This window comes from Schistocerca cancellata, chromosome 12 (assembly GCF_023864275.1).
Source record: "Schistocerca cancellata isolate TAMUIC-IGC-003103 chromosome 12, iqSchCanc2.1, whole genome shotgun sequence".
In the NCBI taxonomy this organism is placed as follows: Eukaryota; Metazoa; Arthropoda; class Insecta; order Orthoptera; family Acrididae; genus Schistocerca; species Schistocerca cancellata.
Genome location: NC_064637.1, coordinates 165,341,438 through 165,368,008, shown reverse-complemented (window position 1 = coordinate 165,368,008; position 26,571 = coordinate 165,341,438).

Here is a 26,571-nt window from a genome sequence, read left to right as displayed (position 1 = left end):
AGTATCGCTCCAACTGTAATTCGCGCACCTCTGCAGAGGTCAGTGACGGCGTCGTTGATAAACGACGATCAAAGACCATGCATTAAATTTTGCTTGAAAAAAATTGAGCAAAGTGTAGCACCGCTTTCGAAATGTTAACAGCGGCGTCTGGCGAATCTGCTACAAGTAAGACACGTAAACGCTTCAAAGAGGGTCGCGAAGACGCTGACGACGACGACAGCCCCGGGCGCCCCAGCATATCAATTACTGCCGACAGTGTGGAAGAAACGAATCACACCGTCCGGAAAATCGCCGAATCGTCGTCAGACAGGTCGGTGATGATGTCAGTCTGTCCTATGGCTCACGCCAAGCAATTTATTCGGATGTTTTGGGCACGAAACGTGTAGCAGCAAAGGTTGTTCCCAAATTGTTGAATTTCGACCAAAAACGACATCACGTAGACATCAGTCAGGAATCGTTGAATGAAGATGACACCCTAAAGAAGGTTATAACAGGCGACGAAACATGGGTATACGCGCGCGGCGTCGAAACCGAGACCCAATAGTCCTAATGGGAACTAGCTGAAGAGCCGAGACGAAAAAAACTTCGACAAGTACGATCACATGTCAAGATTTTTCTCACTGTTTTCTTCGACTACAACTGGATAGTGCATCGTGAGGTCCTGCCTTATGGTCGTACGGTGAATAAGGAACAGTGCCTGGAAGCTGCGCGCCGTTTGCGTGAAGCATTCCTAAGGAAACGACCAGAATTGTGGCAAAACCACTCGTGGAAATTTCATCAAGATAATGCTCCCGCTCACACCTCAATGCTTGTTCATCATGTTTCCCCCCCCCCCCCACCCCCACCCCCACTATATTGCCTCAGCTACCGTATTCATCGGCCATGTGTCCCTGCGACTTCTATCTAATCCTGACGCTGAAGAGAACCATGAGAGGATGTCGTTTTGCCGCCATAGATGATATGAGGACAGAATCGCTGAACGAGCTGAACACCATAACGAAAAGTGAGTTCCAGAATTCCTTCCAAGAGTGGAAAAAGCGCTGTCACAAGCGCATAATATCTGAGGTGGGATTACAGAGAAGTAGAGAAAGTTGATATCGATGAATAAATAACAATTCCTTAAGGAAAACAAAAATTGCCCGTACGTTTTTATCACACCTCGTGTACAAGCAAGGGAAGCACGATTTGTCACAGGATTGTTTCGCCCTCGGAGAAGCCCTCAGAAATGATACAGAGGCAGGTAGCCCCTCCCACACACCTCAGTACGGATATAGGTGCACCGCCAACTATTAACGCACGGCGGTGTACGGTACAATGACCTGATTAAATTGACCATATCGCCTGACGGCTGTTCACGTCAATTTGTGTAATTTAAATTATGCTACACACAAGATGATGGCTGCTTCTGACTGTGGTAGGGACGGCTCACAGCTATACGTTACAGTAGAAAACGAGCTGTTTTACTTCAATCAGGCCTAATAACGAGACAAGACAATATAAACGTGATAGGAACATCAGAATCGTGAACAGCCGTCTGATGATGAACCTGCCACTTCGAAATCACTAATGTCTATATGTATTAAAAATAGTGTTATCAACAGTAAATTACATTTCACGCAGGTCTGCTGTTCATTCTTTGTTTATTTTTTATAAGAATTATCCTGCAGCTTTCACTCACTCATTATCTCATATCAGTTTTCGAAAAAATAGCATAGTTTATCAAACTATAACAATCACACAGGAAACTAGGTGACATGAGTATAGTGAAAATACTAGTGCTCTGTAAATATGTTTTGAAAAGATTCTGTCTCAAGAAAAAAAAAAGAATTACTGTTTCTCCTTCGCCTACACATACTTCAGCGATGTTTCGTCATCAAGTGTAGGTTGTTCTATGTTTCTTTGTTGAACAAGTAAATGTCACATGATATCACACATACGTTTCGAATTTTAGTACAGCGCAATCTGTTGTGTCTGTAGCTGTCTTTAGCACGGCCGGTACTTCAGTACAATTAGTGATCTTTTTTTTCTTTTTCTTTTTTTTTTAAACATAAAAATACCGTTCCAAATGACGCACAGTACCACAGGGAAATCCGTCTCAGTCGCAGATGATAAACCGAACCGAAATGACAGCTGCATCGCAGATGACAGACAGTGACTCTGTTCTCAGCGTGTGAAGTCAAGCTACGAAATTTTGTGAAATCATTCTGAATATAACGACCGCAATTCGAATATCTTAAGTATTCTCGCGTAATATCTTTGCCAGAATAAATTTTCACTCTGCAGCGGAGTGTGCGCTGAACTGAAATTAAATTGTACTCTCTGACAGAAGAATAAAGGTTGTGAAGTATCATCGAAATATGTGTAGGTGAAGGAAATACAAGAGATTTTATTTTGCTCACAACAGAATCTTTTATAAACAGAGTTATTATTGAAGCAAAAACACACATAAAAAAGTGAGCTTTCATCGCTTGAGGATGAATAGAACTCTAATTACCTGAGAACACTAACGAAGCGAAAGGATAAACGAAGAGCGCGTTGTCACAAATAATCTGCCAGGCAGACGCCAGGACGAAAGAAAGCGACAAAAACTAGCGACTGAGTTCAAGATCATCACTTCTGAACGAGGTCATCCTAACGATATTCAAGAATGTAAATGTTCACACGTGGGGCTCACCCCTACAACAGCGGTGTCCCTCCTGCTTTATCCGGTAAACGTCACACGCAGTAATCCACTGGTCACCCGAAGTCCACAGTTTGCAGTACTGCTGGGTACGGCACACTAGGTACCTCCCTCCGTCCCGTCGTGTGTCGGTCGCACTCGCACAGGTCCAGGTGGACGCCGTGCCGACACGGCAGCGCTCTGCCTCACCGACAACGCTAGATCCGCGCTCTGCCGCGTCCGCGCAGCAACTGCCGGCCAGCTGAGGCGGCGGCCACGTGGGGGCCGGCCGGGCTGCACGACGGCGCATGCGCGAGCGGCCGAGCGGCGCCACGTTCAACGCGCGCGACTTGCCGGCGCGCTCACGCGCCCTCACTATCAACGCATTCTCGGCACCGCGCGCTTTCCGTGGACGTTGCTTCCAGCTTAAAAGCATTTCAGTGACAATATTCCGTCATTTTTATGATTTTCGACTGATGCAGCAAAAAACAAAATCAGTTATTATCCTAAAACGTTTACCTCTATATCTAAGGCAGAACATAACATTATTAATTCAAACGTTTTTATTGTTTACGTAGGTATAATACAACACGTTTCTCACATTGGCTCATGATATGGAGCCTTACTGGCTAAGTCTTACACAGAATAAATCCATACGCTGTAAAATAAAATAAAATCTGTGCTAACATTATGAGATCGTTTAAACGTAGATCTGACACAGTACTACAGAGCCCGTCAGAAAAATCTGTACACACTTCAGGGAACGAAAAGTATTACTTACGTATTTATTTTACATTTAATAAATGATCAGACACGTTGAACAACCTTCAGTTTAGCACACGGTTACTTTAAATGTTCAAAATGTTCACCTTTGGCGGCTACAGACACAACAGAACGCAGCTACGCCGGTCAGTGTTACAGCTGAGATAGCTCCACATGTCGCTGTAATCTCGTGGCGAAGTTCCACCAGCGCGCGTGGCTTACGTCTGTAGACGTTATCTTCCACAGTTCCCCACAATTAAAAGTCCACAGTCCTTAGATCTGGTGACCGTGGAGGGAACTGAATGGGCCCACTTCGTCCAATACAGTGCCCCGGAAAATTGTCATCCGGGAGAGCTCGTGTACGGCTAGGCGGTAGTGTGCTGGCGCCCCGTCCTACTAGAAGAAGACCTCTTCATCGTCTCCATAAAGCACATGTATATCTGGCAAAATCGATGTGGGTAACATTTCCAGATACACTTCTCCAGTGACAGTAGCATCAAAAGAAAGTGGGTCCTACTAAGCCCCTAGATGGTAGTCCACACCACACACGAACGCCTGGTAGATCGACCGCTTTATCAACATAAACATGCGCATCTTCCTGTGCCGAGTACACACTGTTACGCCGATTCACGGTTCCATTAAGTTGAAATTGTGCCTCGTCACTCCACACTACCTTCGTCACAAATTGTTCGTCATCAGTTACCATTCACAAAATTGCATTCGGCGATCAGGGTCGTCGTCATTAATCGCATGCAGTAATCGTGGAACGTAAACTTTCCACTTTGCAGCTTTCAGAATTCTTCGTACACTTGTACTGATAACCCCCACTTTACGTGTACATTGCGTAGCAGACTTCCGTGGAGAATTAACAAACGTTTCCAACACGAGAGCCGACGAAGTAGGACTTTTAGCTATATGCTGTCTTCTCGATCTTCCTTTGTGAATATCACAAATCGTTACATCCATTCAAACGTGCCAATGACACGTTTAACTGTTAGGCGGGTTGGCGGTTCTGTTTCAACTCCCGCCTCCACTGACGTTCCACTTCAACGGCATTATCAAACTTGAAAAATCACTTCACAATACATTTTCGTTGCTCGAATGTCAAGCGTGCTCCAGCCATCTTGTTCTCTCAATACCGAGATGAAATTACTAACATCTGTTGAACCAAATATGATATTACAACACACTCGTAACTCAAATCTAACGGCAATATCGATATCTCCACAGAGCCTGACTAAGAGTGTATACATTTTTCTGGCGGAGTCTGCATATTTATAATTTAATCTGACATGATTAGGGACACCTCTTACATCGGCCCAGGGTTTCGTACATACAGTGTCTATTACATCGTGGTTTCCTAAGAAACAACCATTTTAATATGACAAATATTATTAAAATAATTTTAGTATTTGAAGTGGCAGAGTGAGTAAATTATACTGACTATGAACTAACAAAGTTAATACTGCTATTACATGTACTAATGCAATTGCAGCCAACAATAGTGATGGTAGTAGTAATAATAACAACACTCGAATCAAAAATCTTAGCAGTAATCCAAGCGCTTTCAAATCAAAACTCATTGGTCACTCCTTCTATTCTGTCGAGGAGTTCCTTGAAAAATTAAGCTGATTCTTGTTGTACTGTTGATTGCGTTCACTTCAACTTATGGATAGACTTTTTCGGGTTCATAAACATTTTATTTTTATCTGTTATTAGTTTTGTGTTGTAATTTCATGTACTGACACGTCCCATGGCCTTGGAGATTTGTTCCTCAATTTGGTCCTACGGAACTTCGCGTGTAAATTAACAAATAAATAATAATAATTAAATAATAATAATAACAATAACTGCGACATTAATAACAGTAATGATAGTGGCAAATACAAAAATAATGTATAGATGTACACAACAGACTTTTTCTGATATAGCAAATGCCGGGTAAAGGAAATTTAAGGAGACTGCACCACTCAAGGGTATTGGGATATGAGGAAGATGAGGTCGGAAAGAAGGATGTACAGCGGTAACGAGTGCGTACAGGGACAGTGGTCATCCTTGCTGTTGTCTTAGAAGATATGTCACTACCTGTCTTCTGAAGCTGGAGATGATGTTTAGTTTTCTAATATAATGCGGGAAGTTGTTCCAGAGTCCAGATCATTTGCTAATGAGGTCTTCGAGAACGTGGCTGAACTATGGAGTGGGACAACGAGGATTTTGTTCTGACGGGAACTGTTCTATCGTGCTGTTCAGACGAGAGCGCTGAAGTCGAGGAGAGACGTGGGCAAACAGTATTCACTGATTCACTCATACAGCGGTACAGAAGACAGAGTTTAGGATAGCTGTGCATAGCATGGTGGAATGTGGAGCATCACAAATATAACGAACAGAGGCTTTCATAACCAGTTCCAGGCACCGCGGGCTTTCTAAAAAAGGCCCTGCAGGATAACATCGCTCTAATCTATAACCGGAAGTATACATGTTTGTAAAAGTTTCTTTTTCATGTAAACATAGAAGAGCAAATTTGTATTTTTTGGGGCTTGGAGACATGTTGATGCCGTCTTGTACATTACAGTTACGTGCTCAATCTCTATTTTCATCTACTATTACTCCTAAGCTCTCTGCTGGAGGAGAGAAGTTGATATTTGTCCCATTTATGGTAAAAAATGGTAAAAAATGATATTTTGGACTTATAAGTCTATAATGATCAACCAATATCGCTTGGGTGTTTGGGTACGTTGCATTTTAACCCTACACCCTGCGCCCTTTTTCACAGTGCACACAGGTTGCTGCTGAGATTCTCGATAGCTGTCTTCAGGTTTACATATCATTTACGTAAAATGAAAAGACTGTAGGACCTAATACCGAACCCTGAGGGACGCCTGACACAGCCTGCCTCCATTCTCACTTTATGGAGCACAGGCAGATTGTTTGCCATACGATATAATGAACCCATGTAAGCTCTACCTTTAAATGGACATCTTGAACTTGCAATGGAATGAGACCCAAATATAGCCGTCCAGTCATCAATGAAGATCTCATATAGACAACCATCAGGCAAAAATCTGAACATACCAGAAGCAGTAGACATACGAAGCACGGGGTCTCAAAAGAGAATTTTATGTTTTGTGCCAGTCAGAGTAGCGACTGTGTCAACAGAGCGCGCTATGAGCGTACTGTGATAGCTGTCACCCTTCAGTTGTTCCACAGTTTTTTGCCAAATAAGTAAGAGATTAAAGACTCACTCTGCATTAGACTTTCGAGGAAGGTAGTCGTAACTGTTCATACGAGCAATCGTCAGCCATTTCGTATAAGGTGCAGGTCTCTACGCAGGACTACCGGTATCGTGCTAATATGTAATGTGAACACAATTATTTCGAATAAAACAACTTCTATGGTGAGACTTACGTTTCTTTAAAAGCTTTGTGTTCTGAATATATGTCGTAATCCCTAGTTTGATCTATGGTTTGGCTTGCGTGGTATGGTAACATTTGTCGGCGCATGGTAAGGCACGTTAGAGCCAGCATCTTCGGAGTAATTTCATCTCATTTCCTCCTACTCCATTTGGAGCAAACCATCAGCCACGCAGTGATGCATCCACTGGTCAGGGCAAGGTGCTTCGCCAGTTACTAACCATGTTCCCTCTCAATAGCAAGAAAACTGGTGACTGAAAATCAGCCTAATGATTGCACTCATTTGTGAACTTTTTGTAGAAGGGGGATTTTGTTTAAGACACAACAGATTTTCCAATGCACCGAAATGCTGAATGAACAGCTGCACAAGAAGCAATGAACATAATTTCTTATTCTGTGTCTTAGACATACATGAACCCTCTTACCTCCACACTGGTACCCCCCCCCCCTCTCTCTCTCTCTCTCTCTTTACACGATTAGCTAAAACCATTTTGAGTGACTGTGTACACACACCAAAAAAAGTTTTGCATCATCCCGGTTCCCAGAGCTCCTGAAAATAGACCTTGACTGTGGATATTGTATCACAGATATAGTCCCTTTGACTGTTCAGGGATATTGTCTTACGACTCAAACTGCGGGCAATAGGCTGCATGATGCGCAACTTCACCCCCAACGTCCATGGCGAGGTCCATCTTTGCAACCGCGACACCACGCAGCGCGGTACAGTTGGGCCCAACAACATGCCGAATGGAGCGCTCATGACTGGCAACACGTTCTCACCACCGATGAGTGCCGCATATGCCTTCAACCAGAAAAGCGAGTGCAGCAAGGTGGAGGTCCCCTGATGTTTTGGGGTGGCATTATGTGGGGCCGACGTACGTCGCTGGTGGTCATGGAAGGCGCCGTAACGGCTGTGCGATACGTGAATGCCATCCTCCGACCGATAGTGCAAGCATATGGGGAGCATATTGGTGATGCATTCGTCTTCATGGACGAGAATTCGCGCCCCATCGTGCACATCTTGTGAACGACTTCCTTCACGATAACCACATCGCTCTGACTACAGTGGCCAACATGTTCTCCAGACTTGAACCCTATCGAGCATGCCTGGGATAGACTGAAAAGGGCTGTTTATGGACGACGTGAGCCACCAACCACTCTGAGGGATCTAAGCCGAATCGCAGTTGAGAAGTGGGACAATTTGGACCAACAGTGCCTTGATGAACTTGTGGATAGTATACCACGACGAATACAGGCATGCATCAGTGCAAGAGGAGGTGCTACTGCGTATTAGAGGTACCGCTGTGTACAGCAATCTGAACCGTCACCTCTAAAGGTCTCGCTGTATGGTGGTCCAACATGCAATGTGTGGTTTTCATGAGCAATAAAAAGGGCGGAAATGATGTTTATGTTGATCTCTATTCCAATTTTCTGTACAGGTTTCGGAACTGTCGGAACCGAGGTGATGCAAAACTTTTTTTGATGTGTGTCCGTCGATAAACATTTCAAATCTCGTGCTGAATATTTAAGAATGTGAAAGGAAAGCTGTTAAGTGTCACTAAAAGTAAACGGAAAATAATGCAAAATTCCATACTCCATCACATGAGTGTAACACAGGTTAAATATGCTTCAACTGAGTAATATTGTCATACACACACTAAATCGTTCAAAATGCGAATGCAATCGTGGAAGCTCGTGACAATGACATAAATGTTCTGTGGTCGGACACAGGTGTCGTGTTACAACACTTTATTTCTCTCATTGATCCCACGACAGACAGATTTCTCGTAAAATTAAGAACTGCGTCATGCTGTTACTGTCAGGTGAGAAACAGTTAGCAGACGTAACGCTCACTGAGTCCACACTCCTTGAAAATGGAGTTGTAGCTGCGTTACGCGTTGGACCGTAATTAGAAAATAAAAATATCGTGCCTGACGACGGAATGCAATGATTAAACATAACCATAAGATTGCTGTTTGTTACTGGCCTGGCTTGGCACGCAGTAAGTGCTTTGTTGGAGTGCGAGCCTCACAAAGTGGCCGTCTTGGGAAGTATACACGATGCGCATGTCCGACGGAATAGGTACTGCGGCAGCTACAGCCGTTACGAAATACACAAAATGTATTCGCAGTTGCGAATATGGACCAGCATCAGCTTTATAACGTAATGACGAAAATGAAAATTTGTACCGGCTATCCGATTACTCTGCAGGAAGAACGGGCGTTAGTGCCCCAACATGAGACCGATGACGTCATGCACAGCGTGGCCCGCCGTTGCGAGTCCTGGGCTGGTCACACCCCACACTGAGCACAACAACCAGCTGTCGGAATGTGCGTGCAAATCCGTTAAGCTGGAAAAAAACGAAGAACATTTTTGTCCACCGTTATGTTTGTTGCTGCCGCTTCCGTTCTGTATTATTTACATTCTTACTGCTTTATTACCACCTGATAATACCGTTTTGTAACACAGTAAACGACACCTTGTAGAATTTCCGTTTGTTGCTTTAATTTTGGACGCCAGTGCAGACGTCCAGCTGTGCAGCGAAGTGACCGCTCATGGTGCACCGATCACCTCGAATGAGGGTGTCGGCACGTTCCAGCATTGCGGGAGTCACGCGCCTAGGAGTATCTGCGATGCTCTCGTTTTCCGCCAAAAGAAACTCCACGACAGTTCTCAGGCTGGAACGCACAGCTCTGTTACAGTCGCCATTCTGAAGCAGCCACGTACAGCGCCACCGCCTATGTGAACGTCAAGAAGCTATAGGGGCTGAAGCAGGAATAGTCCAACCGAAGTGGCCTGAGAAAAAATATGTGTTGCTTCACTTACTGAACGCCCCTCTTGGTTGTATGCCCGCCTAGGCGTATCTATCTGCACGTGTCGTGTCTGAGTAATTCTGAATTAAACGGAAAAAGAAGAAAAACAACCAAACAAACAACAATACTCACTGTTTGCTGGCGGCAGTTAGCTCTCGCAACATTCGGTCTTACCTGAAACAAGCAAGGCATCATTCTCAGTTGTAACAGAAACAATAAAAGAGGAATACTGTTTCAATACAAGTTTATTTTAGAAGCATGCAACAGTTTCTTGGAGTGGTAGGAACGGTAAGACTAGTATCGTCGAATAAAGCGGATGTGAATTATGTATTTCTTCGAAGAACAAGTCGATATGATTCTCATTTACGGAGAATGCCAACGAAATTCGGCGAGAGCTAGAGACTTACACGCTGAAAGATATCCTCAACATACTCACCCTACACGTCGTACATTTAAATGTGTGAATGATAAATTGGGAACAACTGGATCTATAACACATCAGAAATATATCCGGCAAAGGAAATTTACTAACGAGGAAACGGAAATTACTACTCTTGCCACTGTGGTTCGAGATCCTTGCGTTAGTTGGCGTCAAATCGCAAGGGAATCAGGCATGAGCCAGAGTAGTGTTGTTCGTATTCTCCAAGAATTAACTGGTACGGATTGTAAGAGTCGCATTGAATTCTACCAATGGATTCAACTTCAGATTCAGAGGGATGACCCATTTATTAACTTATTTACTAGCAAGGATGCATTCACGAACCGTGGAAATGTTAATTTGCATAACATGCATTACTGGACGACTGAAAATCCATGTTGGCTGCGGCAAGTCGCACACCAAAAACCGTGGTCAGTGAATGTATGGTGTGGCATTCTGGAGGACAGAATTATAGACCCCTATTTCATCGAAGGAAATTTTAATGGTAGGAAGTACACCACATTCCTGCAAGAAACATTACGTCTGCTACTGGAAGAAATACCTTTAGGAACTAGCGGCAGAATGTGGGTATCCGGCACATTTTTCGCTGATGGCTAGAAATGAGTTGCAGAGGCAGTTCCCAAACCGTCGGGTAGGACGCGGAGGAGACGTGTCGTGCCGGCTCGTTCGCCGGACTTGACGAAGAGACATCGTTTATGAAGACGTTCCAACTACACCTGAAGATATGTGAGGCAGAATTGTCAGAGCATGTGCTTCGATAAGAGTCGATGTGATAATGAATACCACTCAATCCATGATAGGAGGATTGCAGCACTACATTGATACCAATGGTCATCACTTCGAACACCTTCTGTAAATGGACCTTTGTTGACCTTCAAAGACCTAACACATGATTGGATTCGTCTCCACAGCCGCTATAAAAAAATATGTACCAGACTATAGCATCCCATTAAAAAAAAAAAACAAAGTCGACCTTCAGATCTCTGAAGCAACCCCACCTAGCAACAAAAAACCAATGTTGTCCCATGCAACTTTTGTGCCACAAACTTCTCAGCTACTATCATGTTAATGTAGGTTAATTCTTACAGAAAAGAAAACAGCAACCAGCCACTATTAATACTGCTATTTATTTAGGTAAATAGCGCCGTTACCGCTTTCGAACTGGCAAGTTCATCATCAGACGGCTGTTCACATGATTTTCAAGATACACTTTACATTATCCTCCGTTTTCGATTTTTATTACTCCACTGTGGCGAAGTATTTTTGGTGTGTTGTTGCCCTACGGTAGAAAAAAAAATAGTTCAAATGGCTCTGAGCACTATGGGACTTAACATCTGTGGTCATCAGTCCCCTATAATTTAGAACTACTTAAACCCAACTAACCTAAGGACATCACACACATCCATGCCCGAGGCAGGATTCGAACCTGCGACCGTAGCGGTCACGCGGTTTCCAAACTGAAGCGCTTATAACCGCACGGCCACATCGGCCGGCGCCCTACGGTAGAAAAACAGTGTTAGAAGCGCCCTACCTGGGGCAACAACACACCAAAAATACTTCGCCACAGTGGAATAATAAAAATCGAAAACGGAGGATAATGTAAAGTGTATCTTGAAAATAATGTGAACAGCCGTCTGATGATGAACTTGCCAGTTCGAAACCGATAACGGCGCTGTTTACCTAAGTAAATAGCAGTATTAATAGTGGCTGGTTGCCGTTTTCTTCTCTGTAAGAATTAACCTACATTAATTGTACACAGCCACGGTCGCACCATGTCAGTTTTAGACAAGATAGTACTATCATGTTATTCGTGGTGGCAATAGTTTGTGACTCACCCAGTCTAACATTAACCCGTTGGTTGTTCTATGAGTATTCCTCTCAAGATTTTTGCTTACCGTTGTTCACTTCGTTATCTGTCGGCCGCCGGGTTTCTCTCTGGTTGCGTTTTTTGATATTATGGCAACTATGTCTGATGTATCTCTAGTGGTTATATTACTTCGGCGATAGGCAAGCATGTTATTGTCTACTCTATAGTTCATATCGCGACGTTTTGAGGGAGGATGTTTCTAAGAGTTCAAGATATTTTTGGTTTTTCATAACAAAAAAACTAGACAAGCTTTATTCGTTTGTGCTTCCGATCTTGTATACTGTCTATTTGCTTTAATTCTTCTTTTTTTTTAACAATGTGTGGCACGTTCTATTATAGCTCTGTGATGTCAAAGTAGCTAGTTTCCATGTTAACCAGGGTATGTATGTATTATGCTTTGTAGTGCTTCGTCTGAACAGGGACTCTTCTTAACGCTGCATGCTACATTTTGCTTTCTTTATTACGCTTCATTTCCTGTGATGTCAACTAGCGGCATATCTTGACACATGTACACGAACTTTGCGTCTCCTCGGTGGAGCTCTTTCAGCACCTGCTTACACCAGCTGGCACGACCCGGCTCCTGTGTCGGTCAGACTGCGTGGAGCCCACCGGGAACGAAGCAGCTGAACCCTGGCGCAGAACCCACTGTACCACACGGTAAGGCGCATGCCGACCCACTTCACTTCACTGACGGTACGCACAGAACCGATGTTTTCTGTCATAGCAACCCATTTCACTTGACCTTCATACAATTCACCGCTGACGGAAGACTGGTGTAGACGAAACTGTGAGGACCACTTTTATGAAGACGATTAATTGCGAACAGCTGAATCGAGTGATTTGAGGAATTGCTGTTGATATGCGTTTACGAAAATCGTAGAAAAAGGAAAAGTAAAATAAGAACATTTATCAGAATCTTGACCCGAACTTTCCATTTTTTCACCATAGTCCTTGTTAATAGGCTCACGGTGCACAGACTATTCGAACAGTTTTAGACTTAACATTGTTTTAACAACAACAAGAAAGTTTTTGAAACAACAGTACAAGGTCTAACTTTACATCATAACAGCGCCGTCCAGAGGCCGTTTACGCAGATTTACACTTAAACGAAAAAAGGAAAACCACGACCCCGCACGTATGGCACGGGAATCGGTATATGCGATGCACGTATGCAGACGAACTAATGATTACAATTTCAGAAAAATTGGATGATGTCCTCCAGAGGGATATAGCGCCAAATTCCGTCCAATTGGCGGTTAGATCGTCAGAATTCCGAGCTAGTTTGACGGCCCTGCTCATAATGCTCCAAACGTTCTCGAGTGAGGAACACAACCAGCAGAAACTCTCGCCGTATGCTCGCGCGCTTTATCTTGCTGAAGTGTTAAGCCCAGGATGGCTAGCAATCAAGGGTAACAAATCGGGGCGTAGAATATTGTCGCCGTACCGCTGCGTTGTAAGGATGTTCAAAAATGGTTCAAATGGCTCTGAGGACTATGGGACTTAACATCTGAGGTCATCAGTCCCCTAGAACTTACAACTACTTAAACCTAACTAACCTAAGGACACCACACACATCCGTGCACGAAGCAGGACCGGTCGCGCGGTTCCGGACTGAAGCGCCTAGAACTGCTCGGCCACAGCGGGCGGCTGTAAGGGTGTGATGAATAGAAATGGCAGCCCAGACCACCACCCCTGGTTGTGGTGCTGAGCAGCGGGTGACAGTCAGACTGGTGTCCCAGCGCTGCCCGGGGCGTCCCCACACATTTCTTCGACGTGGACTGCCACTGACTGGAGTACAGTTGCCTTCAATGGTGCCCCGCTTCCAACTACGCCCCAATGACCAGCGGAGATAAGTCTAGAGACGCCGCAGACGGCGGTGGGACACCGATGTGACTGTCGGCCGCTCCACAGCACCACAACCACGAGTGGTGGGCCGAGTGTGAGTCTGTTCACAGCGGGAGCCGTTCCACCATTACAGCACAGCACTACACAAACAACGTCCTATGCCCCCCCTTTTTTTTTTCGCCCTTCACGGCAAGCTATCCTGGGCTTACATTTCAGCAAGATAACGGCCGCTCGCACGCATCGAGAGTTTCTACTGTTTGCCCTCGTGTTTCCCAGCCCCACCTTGGCCAGCAAGGCCGCTGGAACTGTTAGCAATTGAGAACGTTTGCAGCATTATGGACGGGATCATTCATTCACGGTCTAACGCGCCAACTGAACACAAAATTGGCTCGATATATTCCTGAATTCCAATCAAGAACGACTGCCAACATGAGAAACATAGAAGCAGATATCCTCGGTGTAACAAAGCAGCTTAAATCACTTAATAAAGGCAAGACCTCCGGTCCAGAGTGTATACCAGTCAGGTTCCCCTCACACTATGCTCATAAAATAGCTCCATATTTAGCAATTATATACAACCACTCGCTCACAGAAAGATACGTACCTAAAGACTGGAAAATTGCTCAAGTGACACCAATACCCAAAAAGGGAAGTAGGAGTAATAGCAGACAATCTGAGTAGCCGTCTTAGATTGTTTGCAGATGATGCTGTCATTTACCGTCTTGTAAAGCCATCAGATGATATAAACGACTTAAATGATTTAGATAAGATATCTGTATGTTGCGAAAAGTGGCAATTGACCCTGAATAAAGAAAAGTGCGAAGTTATTCACATGAGTACTAAAAGAAATCAGCTAAATTTCGATTAAGCGATAAATCAAACAAATCTCAGGGCTGTAAATTCAACTAAATACTTAGGGATTACAATTGCAAATAACCTAAATTGGAACGATCACGTAGATAATATTGTGGGTAGAGCAAACCAAAGACTGCGATTCATTGGCAGAACACTTAGAAGGTGCAACAGGTCTACCAAAGAGACTGCTTACACCACGCTTGTCAGCCCTATTCTGGAGTATTGCTGTGCGGTGTGGGATCCGCATCAGGCGGGACTGACGGATGACATCGGAAAAGTACAAAGAAGGGCGGCTCGTTTTGTATTATTGCGAAATAGGGGAGATAGTGTCACAGACATGATACGTGAATTGGAGTGGCAATAATTAAAACAAAGGCGTTTTTCGTTGCGACAGGATCTACTCATGAAATTTCAATCACGTTTTGTCCTTCGATTGCGAAAACATTCTGTTGGCACCGACCTACATAGGGAGAAATGATCATCACGATAAAATAACAGAAATCAGGGCTCGCACAGAAAAATTTAAGTGCTCGTTTTTCCCGTGTGCCGTTCGAGAGTGGAACGGTAGAGAGACAGCTTGAAGGTGGTTCATTGAACCCTCTGCCAGGCACTTAAACTCTGTTCAGGTTTCGAGAGGGTGCGTTTCTGGATGAGGTATCGAATATACAGGGTGATTCAAAAAGAATACCACAACTTTAAAAATGTGTATTTAATGAAAGAAACATAATATAACCTTCTGTTATACATCATTACAAAGAGTATTTAAAAAGGTTTTTTTTCACTCAATGACAAGTTCAGAGATGTTCAATATGGACCCCTCCAGACACTCGAGCAATATCAACCCGATACTCCAACTCGTTCCACACTCTCTGTAGCATATCAGGCGGAACAGTTTGGATAGCTGCTGTTATTTCTCGTTTCACATCATCAATGGTGGCTGGGAGAGGTGGCCGAAACACCATATCCTTAACATACCCCCATAAGAAAAAATCGCAGGGGTTAAGATCAGGGCTGGATGCATGCTACATTTTCATCACTCGTTCTCGGCCGTCCAGAACTTTTCCCTTTGCACAAACACCCATTCTCTGTAAACTGTTTATACCAACGTTTAATACACCACCTATCAGGTGGTTTAACACCATACTTCGTTCGAAATGCACGCTGAACAACTGTCGTCGATTCACTTCTGCCGTACTCAATAACACAAAAAGCTTTCTGTTGAGCGGTCACCATCTTAGCATCAACTGACGCTGACGCCTAGTCAACAGCGCCTCAAGCGAACAAATGTACAACTAAATGAAACTTTATAGCTCCCTTAATTCGCCGACAGATAGTGCTTAGCTCTGCCTTTTGTCGTTGCAGAGTTTTAAATTCCTAAAGTTGTGGTATTCTTTTTGAATCACCCTGTATTGCTTCCCCCTACTTATACCTCCCGAGGAGATCACGAATGTAAAATTAGAGAGATTCGAGCGCGCACGGAGGCTTTCCGGCAGCCGTTCTTCCCGCGAACCATACGCGACTGGAACAGGAAAGGGAGATAATGACAGTGGCACGTAAAGTGCCCTCCGCCACACACCGTTGGGTGGCTTGCGGAGTATAGATGTAGGTGTAGGTAGAATTGTGAATAGCAGAGTAATCACGTAGATGTAGACATCGCTGGGAAGACATACAATAACTATCAATCAGTGCCAAGCGGCATAACGACTTGCATAAGCGCCGGAGGTGGAAAAGGCGTTATTGACTTGGTCTGTTGACTAAATCATCCAGTTTTTCTGAAAGTGTAATCATTTGTTCGGCTCTAGAGGTACGTCGCATATACCGATTTCCGCGCCATTCGGATGATTGCTTCGTGGAACGTACGCTTTTTTTTTTTTTTTTTTCGTGTGAAAGCGGAAATTAAGGCGCGCCCCGTGTGTCGGGACGTGTGGAGACTGACGGCGGACTCGGCCCGCCGCTGTCAGTACGGCGCGTAATACGGAGCAGACAGGTATATGGGGGCCGCTGCTAGGGCAGAGTCAACACCGGGGCGGCTGCTCTGCGCACACACAGGGGAGGGAGGGAGGGAGGGAGGGCCATAAAGCGGCCGGCCGGCCCCCACATAAAAGCCACCTGCCGAGGAGCGGCGGGCGTGGCTGCTGTCTGCCGCTTCCTGAAGGAGACGCGCCGCGCCGTAAACGACACCGTGGCAACCGGCAAACACTCGAGTCACTCAGCGGGGCATCTGAGCCGCCTCTCCTTGCTGCCACGTACAATTATCTTCTCTCTTTCACTACACGCAATAAGCTTCCAGCCCACCCCGTCTTCCTAAATCTCTTTCGTATTCCTATTCATATCTGATTACATTTTCTGACTAATCTCAATAATGACTACATAATTATCTTGCAAACCTCAGCGATACCTTATCTGAGCTCGTTGTCCCACACTACATCTCCTTCTTATTCACCTTCTTCGGCACTACAGTCGTTGATGGGCCTTGGGCTCCTCAAGAATATTCCTCCCTGCTCTTCTGTTCCATCCTCGGATCTCCGTCTTGGTCGTCTTAGCATCCATACGGTCCAGCCACCTAGATCTTGGTCGTCCCTTACTTCTGTTGGAATAAAATCTGCATTTCATTATTCGTTTGGGCATACTGAATTGTACTGAAATGCAGGAGGATCTGCAACGAATTGACGCATGGTGCAGGGAATGGCAATTGAATCTCAATGTAGACAAGTGTAATGTGCTGCGAATACACAGAAAGATAGATCCTTTATCATTTAGCTACAATATAGCAGGTCAGCAACTGGAAGCAGTTAATTCTGTGAATTATCTGGGAGTACGCATTAGGAGTGATTTAAAATGGAATGATCATATAAAGTTGATCATCGGTAAAGCGGATGCCAGACTGAGATTCATTGGAAGAATCCTAAGGAAATGCAATCCGAAAATATAGGAAGTAGGTTACAGTACGCTTGTTCGCCCACTGCTTGAATACTGCTCAGCAGTGTGGGGTCCGTACCAGATAGGGTTGATAGAAGAGATACAGAAGATCCAACGGAGAGCAGCGCGCTTCGTTACAGGATCATTTAGTAATCGCGAAAGCGTTACGGAGATGATAGATAAACTCCAGTGGAAGACTGCAGGAGAGACGCTCAGTAGCTCGGTACGGGCTTTTGCTGAAGTTTCGAGAACGTACCTTCACCGAGGAGTCACAAGCAGTATATTGCTCCCTCCTACGTATATCTCGCGAAGAGACCGTGAGGATAAAATCAGAGAGATTAGAGCCCACATAGAGGCATACCGACAATCTTTCTTTCCACGAACAATACGAGACTGGAATAGAAGGGAGAACCGATAGAGGTACTCAAGGTACCCTCCGCCACACACCGTCAGCTGGCTTGCGGAGTATGGGTGTAGATGTAGATGTAGATACTGTCACCTGTCATCCTCAGCATATGTCCTAACCATCGTGTTCTTTGAGATTTAACAAATTTCATTATATCTTTTCCTTGTATAAGCTCCTTGTATAAGCTTGTATCTTACTTCCGAACCCTCTGCCTCTCTCACGGATAATTTTTTGGAGTATTTTCCCTTAAAATGCCCTTAGGTTGTTCATATCTGCCTGTATCATCGTGCACATTTCTGACCCATATATATGACCCATATGTAACAACTCGTCGCATGAGGGAATCGTATACTCTTAACTTCGCTGATCTCATAATCAGCCAATACTTGAATAGTTGTTTTCTAATAGACTGTCTCATTTTACACTGAGATGACCCAAGTTATGGCGTAGTGACAGATGGCGCTAGTATCGCGTACACAAGGAATAAAAGGGCAGTGCACGGGCGCAAACCCGTCATTTGTACTCACGTCATTCGAGTGAGAACATTTCCGAAGTGATTAGAGCCGCGCAACGGCAATTAACAGACTCTGAACGCGAAATGCTACTTGCAGCTGGACGTATGGGACTTTCATTTCGGAAATCGTGCTGAAATTCAATATTCCGAGATCCACAATGTCAAGAATTTGGCGACAGAACCAAATTATAGGCATTACCTCCCACCACGGACAAGGCAGTGGCAGACGGAGTTCACTTAACGACGGGGAGTAGTGGCGTTTGCAAGAGTTGTCAGTGCTAACAGACAAGTAACACTGCGTGAAATAACCGCAGAAATGAATGTGGAACGTACGACAGAACTGGGCGACGAAATCTGGCGTTTAATGGGCCGTGGCAGCAGACGGCCGACGCGGGTGCCTCTGCTAACAGCACAGACAGCGCCTGCAGCGCCTCTCCAGGGCACGTGACCGTATCGGTTCGACCACAGACGACTGGAAAACCGTGGCCTCGTCAGGTGAGTCACGATTTCAGTTGGTAACAGCAGATGGTACGGTTCGAGAGTGTGCAGAGTCCACGAAGCTACTGAGCCAAGTCCTCAACACGGCACTATGTAAGCTGGTGACAGTTCTATTATGGTGTGCGCTGTGTTTACATACAATGCATTAGTCGTCTGGTTCAACTGAACCGGTCGCTGGCTGGAAATGGTTATGTTCGGCTAGTTGGAGACCGTCTGAAGCCATTCGTGGACTTCAAATTCCCAAACAACGATGGAATTTTTGTCGATGGGAATGCCTCATGTCACCGGGCTACAACTGTTCGCGAGTGGTTTCAAGAATATCCTGGATAGTTCTGGAGAATGACTCGTTCACCCAGACCGCCCGATCTAACTCCCATCGAACATTTACGGGGCGTAATCTAGAGGTCAGTCCGAGCACCATCAGCACCTACGCAGTTACGGACGGCTACGCAGCCAGCGTGGCGCGGTATTAGTGCAATGGTTCAAATGGCTCTGAGCACTATGCGAATCAACTTCTGAGGTCATCAGTCCCCTAGAACTTAGAACTACTGAAAGCTAACTAACCTAAGGACATTACGCACATCCATGCCCGAGGCAGGATTCGAACCTGCGACCTTAGCGGTCGCTCGGCTCCAGACTGTAGCGCCACACAGGCCGGCGGATCGGTATTCCTGCAGCTGACTTCCAGGGACTTCCTGAGTCCACGGCACGTCGGGCTGCTGCAGTGCGCCCGGCAGGAAGAGGTCCGACACGATGCTAGGAGGTGCCCCTTGGCTTTTGGCAACTCGGCATACTATCGCTGATTAAGAGGGCGCCTAAGTAACGTAAGGAGCTCGCAGGTTAAAAAAAAAATTAGAGACCTTCACATCATGTGGCGTCGTTTTCGCCTTAGAATTGAACACATTACCATGTATTTGGTCTTGTTTTCGTTTACCGTAGCTACAATTTTTGCTGTTTCTGCCTCCATTATTTCGTACATCTCTTTTAGGGTGTCCACATCTCTCCCTACAATTGCATCATCATCTGCATATGCAGACATTTGATTGGATTTTATCATCAATGTTCCCCTCTCGTGTGCTGCTACAGAGAGACCATCACCCTCTTTTATTCCGTGTTTAACAACGGTAGTTTTGAAGACTTTTTAAACACATTTTTAACTGTGCATTTTTACAACGTATTTTGAAAGATATTTCAATTTTTACAGATGTACTCACATTTTTTGAAAGACAGAGTATGTACTGATGTGAGATGTGTATACACATGACCATAAAAGAGGTGATTAAAATGTAAATTCCGTATCTTTGGATACTATACCGTGAGCGTTACAAGTACTGTTGTACACTCAATTTCGTTTTTAACGCTGTCTGTGTCATCATTTACTACTGTACTGTAATCGTACTTTAAACGTAAGGTTAAGTACTATAGTACAGCCAGTTTAATCTTTAGAGCTCTCAGCCAATTATAAACTGAACTGAGAACCCTAAAGCTAAGTCACAATACTGGAAATAGAATATGTACTTAATGTAATATCGATGTAAGTTCTCCATATTGTCTCAGTCTCTTTCTTTTACGGTGTATATTCTGATCATCCTCTTGTTAATCTGAAGAGCGAAACCGCTAAATAAAAAATACAAACAAGCGACTTGCGGCTTTTTTCAAAATTTAAATAACTACAACTTTAAAACAAAAAATTCGCCATGTGTAAAAAGAAAACACAAATCCAACGTACGTTATTTTATATGTTGTAAAATTGAAACAATATATACGAAGAACAATATATGTAGATTATATATTTAGAATATATTTAACTGGAAGAGACTTGTTAAACAACCCAACATGAGAAATGGCATTGACTGAACACACATCGGGCGCGTATACAGCTATATAGAAATATTTCATTTCTTACAAACACGTCATTGGAATACCACTTCATCATATATCACTAAATTTGTTATTGATGATAAAGGTTTGGCTATTAGTTAAATGCTGAAATGAAAAACAAAATAGTGGGGGAGGGGATTTCGAAAAAATAACCTTTCAACATTTTTGGGTCCACCGCTGTAACGTAGATTAAATACCATAGAACTTTTATTTGAAGGTTTTTTTTTTAAAATGTCTGTTACTGCTTCAACAGTATTTATTCAGAAATATTGAAATCCCTTTTTTTTTCCAAGTGGGTCTTTCATCGCTTTAACGTCCGTATGGACAAGTTTAAAAAGTATGTGTCTCCTATTTTGCTCTAGACAACATCATATTCAAAGCTGATGAAAACGAAATCTATCTCTCAGGTAGTTCTAATTGTCAGTGATTACGACGTCGTATCTTTTGAACTGTGCGTCCTAAAATGGTACATTTCTGTACATATATTCAGCGGCATATGTAGACACTGTCAGTGAATATGTTGAGAATAGAGTCAGTAGCGAAGAAGTAAATTTTAACGTCACACATGATGCGACAGTTTTTCACGTATCTCAGTGTTTCGGAAGTCACATCCCCAGATCTACGTTTCATACAATGATATAATTTTGTAAGAACATTCAGCGGTATACGGGAATATTTCAGCAAAATGTGTTGCGAATAGAGTTGGTACAAAAGAAGTAATGAATTTAAACGACTTTCATAATGCGTTAATTTTTCAAGCATTTCAGCGTTTACGACCTCGTATCTCCTGCTCTGTGAGTGGTACCATCATATACTGATGTAGGTGTGTTTAGCGGCATAGGTGGATACCGTCTGCGAAATTTATTGCGAATACAGTAAATAACACAGAAGTAATACATTTAAACGTCGTGCATGACGCGGTAGTTTTTCAAACATCTCATTGTATGCGACGTCACACTTCCTGGAGTTTGATAGCAGGTGGCTCTATCCCCGACAGCGACTGTTGGCTGACGGTAAGGGATATTCGTACCAAGCGTGGTTGAAATGGGCCCAGTGGTTTAGGAGGGGGTGTGGAAAACACACACACACACTTTTATAATTTGTATGGATTAGGCTTGTAACGGTACATCCACCTCTAGAATTACTTTTCTTCAACAGTAGTAGTCGATACCAGTAATATCTTCCGAGTTTTCGACAGGTCAGTATTATCTCAGCTGTTTTTCTGAAAAATGACGCATAGTTTTATATGCAATATGTTATATTTCAAGCTAGAATTTATGAAAGGGAATTATTTTCGTTGTTAGAATCGATATGTACTAGTTTTGAATGTACAGTTAACTTTTTTTTTTTTAGAAACATTTGAAATTACGAAATATTTAGCACACTCAAAATTTCTATTTTTAACTACGCAATGTAGTGCTGCTTATACTGTTTATTTCTGGATTCATTTATGAAATAATAATCGAACTTAATAAAAATTCATATGTCAAGAAAAAGTGTAAACCCTTTGGAATATTGCTATTAGCGTTGAGTGAAGTAGTAGTAAGCGTGCCTCTGATGTGATCGGACGTATTTTTGTATTTTGGGGGAAAAATGTAATTTCGGTTTTGTTAATGTCAAAATTCGAAAGACTGTGTGATCTGTGCGAATGTGACAAAATAAATTAACGTAAGAACAAAAATTTTGCAACGACGTTCTTCCAAATTATTGAGATCAATTGAACCACGAGAACCTAAAATGTGAGAATTTCAGCTTCAAGAATCAGACTCCTAGACAAGAACAACTGGAGCCAACTCTACAAGAAAAGATAAGTAAACTAAAAAGTTTACTGTAATCTTACCCCTGTGAAACCTTCAGAAAAAAATTTGCACATTGGCGAACAGCAACAGCAGCCAAAAAGGAGGGGCAGATGACGGGCTCACACGCACGACTGCCTCTTAGTGTGCGATCAGTGACGTCACTGTGCTGCGTCGGGAAGGGCGGGGGCAGCAGCGGACACGGTTATACAGAGTGGCCAGTGTTGGGAGTTGGCGAACAATAAATTGCCTTCGAAACGGTTGCCATGACGCTAGAGGACATTATATTACATAATGAGGTACTGTATACACGTGCTCCACCTGCAGTACGTGAATGAACAGCTGTACAAATACTACCGACTTTCTGGAACGCGTGTTGTGGAGTGCCGGAACGGTTCGCGGGAGACGTGAGCACATGCCTTCGTGTAAAATACAGTGCAACAAAAAATGTTCGCTAAACGACAAGATTTCACAAGTGGTTGAACGTTCAATTCGCTGTGTCGTGTCGAGGCTACACTCATCCGCGTTTCCTCTCAAAAAAAAGTTCAAATGTGTGTGAAATCTTCTGGGACTTAACTGCTAAGGTCATCAGTCCCTAAGCTTACACACTACTTAACCTAAATTATCCTAAGGACAAACACACACACACATGCCCGAGGGAGGACTCGAACCTCCGCCAGGACCAGCCGCACAGTCCGTGACTGCAGCGCCTCAGACCGCTCGGCTAATCCAGCGCGGCGTTTCCTCTCGTCCGCAGGGATTCAGTGCCACGGGACCCCCGTTAACTGTGCGTACAACGACGAGATCAACTTCAGACTTCGAATTCTTTTATTTCTTCTCTCTGAACTTAACTCGTCTTTCCAAATTTATCCTCGGTTTCTCCAACTGCCTGGTGAACGTACCACCCGCTTCGCCGCCCCCTTCCCCGCAAAGCCCGTCCTCCACTCGCACTTGTTCTTTGGCAGTAGTGGACGTCCGAAAGACTTGAAGACCAGACAAAACACCCTTGCAGAGGCAGCCTCGGTGTGCACAATTTTCAGTAGAAGAGTGGCCTAATGCCGCTTTCGGCAACACAACCGTAAATGTCCCTTTTTCTTGTCGTGGAACAACTTCCCACGAGCTGCACGTCGAATATTTTGTTAGTGGAGTCATGCTCTGTATTTCTCTACTGTAAACACATCTCTACTCGTCACAACATCGCGTAATAAGTCGTTCGTAAAATAAACAAATGAATAAAAAATTATAAAAAATAACCCGGAAAATATTGTCGTCCCACTGGTGAGCAAGTACGGTGAGGAAACGAGTGCAGACAGTATGGCGCGACCATGGCGACAAACCTCTCCTTATACAGACACACACGCGGCTGAGTGCGCGTTGTCGCCACTGCAGCTGACACAGCCGTTGCACTGGAGGAGCAGGTCCCCTCCATCCTCACACTCCACAATGTGGTCGTCGCTTAAGACGACTTCTGCCCGCCATCTCCATACAGACACACACAACACGAAGACGACACACGTGTAATACGATATCCTGACGTGGTACAGAGCAGAGGGTGTTTTGAACCAGTGCTAGGCATTGGCTCCCCTGCGCCACTACAAAACGTAGCGACGAAAAAATGATTCCGCGTATGTCTCCCTACGAACCGTAAGCTCTCTGCGACGTAAATGTTGGAACCATTTGCAAGAAAAAAGTGACAGTTGAGTCCACTGTGATTTATGATTTTATAAACGTAACCAAACACATAACGTGCAGTAACTGATGACTGTGCTCTTGTGAGTTAGCAGTTTCTTCCGCCAACCCCTCCCGTCTGTCGCAAGTGTTGCTCCCCTAAACTGCTCCAACTGCTTTCGCCAAAAGATCGCCTCGCTGCCTCCAAGGATCGCAACCGAAGCTTACGGAGCATTTGCCTGACACACTCGTACTGATCGAAACTACAGGTAAGAAAATGTAGCAGAACGCCTCTGAATTATTTCCACATCTCCGACCTGCTGAGGATCCCAAACAAGCAAGCAGCACTGGGAAATCAGTCACACAAGCGATATGTAGGCGGCCCCACATCCCTGCAAATCTCCCAAGAAAACCAAGTCTAACGATGAAGGGGTTGGCGGAAGAAAGTGTCAACTCACAAGAGCACAGTTTTCAGCTACTGCATGTTATATGTTTGGTTCAAATGGCTCTGAGGACTATGGGACTTAACATCTATGGTCATCAGTCCCCTAGAACTTAGAACTACTTAAACCTAACTAACCTAAGGACGTAACACAACACGCAGTCATCACGAGGCAGAGAAAATCCCTGACCCCGCCGGGAATCGAACCCGGCTGTTTGGTTACGTTTATAAAATCATAAATCACAATGGACTTAACGGTAACTTCATCTGCAGATGGTTCCAATGTTTGTTTAGCTCAGTAACACCTTACATGCATTAGACATCGCTGGACAGTCCCATAATTTTGTCCAAGATTGTTCCTACTTTTGTGCGTTAGCACCGTCTTCAGAAGAAAGTAGCCGCAAATGTTTTGAGAGCAAATATGTAACATTTATTATCACATTCAGAGAACAATATACCGAAGTTGCTAAACACAAGAATAACAAACTATTCCTGTAATAATCATAAAACATACACAATTGGGATGAAATAAAATTTTAGCCACGTATCAGAAAACAAGGTTTAGTTTTTGCAAAGACACGAGCGGAGACAAGTAAAGGCAACCATGTTTTGGCCACCAAAGTCCTCACTCTTTGTCTACGTATTACGGGTACACGTAGCTGAGAGGACAGCTGCCTCCGCCGTCGCTGCCTCTGGCGGCTACACTCTTCTCCAGCACGAACACGAAACCGACACGTGCGGCGCGGACGTGAGTGCTCACATTGTGTATCCAAATCTTGTGCAAATAGTAAGCACGACCACGAGAAAGTTGTAGTACGGTCGGTCGGCTGATGTTGGGAAGGCGACCAAACAGCGGGGTCATCAGCCCCACCGGATTAAGGAAGGGTGGGGAAGGAAGTTTCTAAGGAACCATACCGGCATTTGCCTGCATCGATTTAGGGGAGTCACGGAGGACGTAAATGAGGATGACCGGGCGCGGGGTGTTCTGGTATGAGTGGCCTTTACTGCACGTCAGGTTTTCTGAATTTCCTTTCGCTTCGGCACTGAATTCCCAAAGTTACTTTCTCAAAGCCTCAGCGCTGCTCAGATGCGGCTCTTCTTCTTTAAAGACACGTTTCTTCACATCTTCGGTGCTCATCGGAATCACGACATTGTACGAGTGCCAAAGTATCCGCTTGTATTCACTGGAAGACTGAATGTTTCTTTCTTCGCAGCTTATCATTATACAATGTCGTGATATTCAGGAGTACGATTTGGACGATTCTGGGGTTTTCACTTCTGATCATTTTCGGCATCATGCCGACTTCTTTTTAACGCCCCATTATTTTCAAGACCGTGGGCAACGACAAACCACTTTCTACCCACACTCTGTAACTCTCCATCTATGTCGATGTTAAAATTGTAGGACTTTTGCTCATGACCGGACTGTGGTGAGCTTTGACCGTACCTCCTTTTCACAGGATGTGATTTTGTAAGATAAATAAATATGAGTTTTGTTTGTCACAGTCCACCAGATTCCGATAGTAATAAAAAACGCCATTTCTGACGTTGGACACATTTTCTTCACACTTCAGAAGACAACCACACAGTTGCCCACCGGACTGTCGAGGAACTAATTCCCACTTATACTTTCTGAAAGGCCTGCCTTCATTTCTTCCTTGCTTGTTTCTTACCTTCTTAGCACAATGTTTTTTCTGGTAAGTTGTAGTGTGTTTCGTGTAAGATGTGATAACCTGCCGCTTTCTTCTCCTCTGTCAGTGGATGAAGGCTGTGTGATTCCATTGTAACTTAGAATAA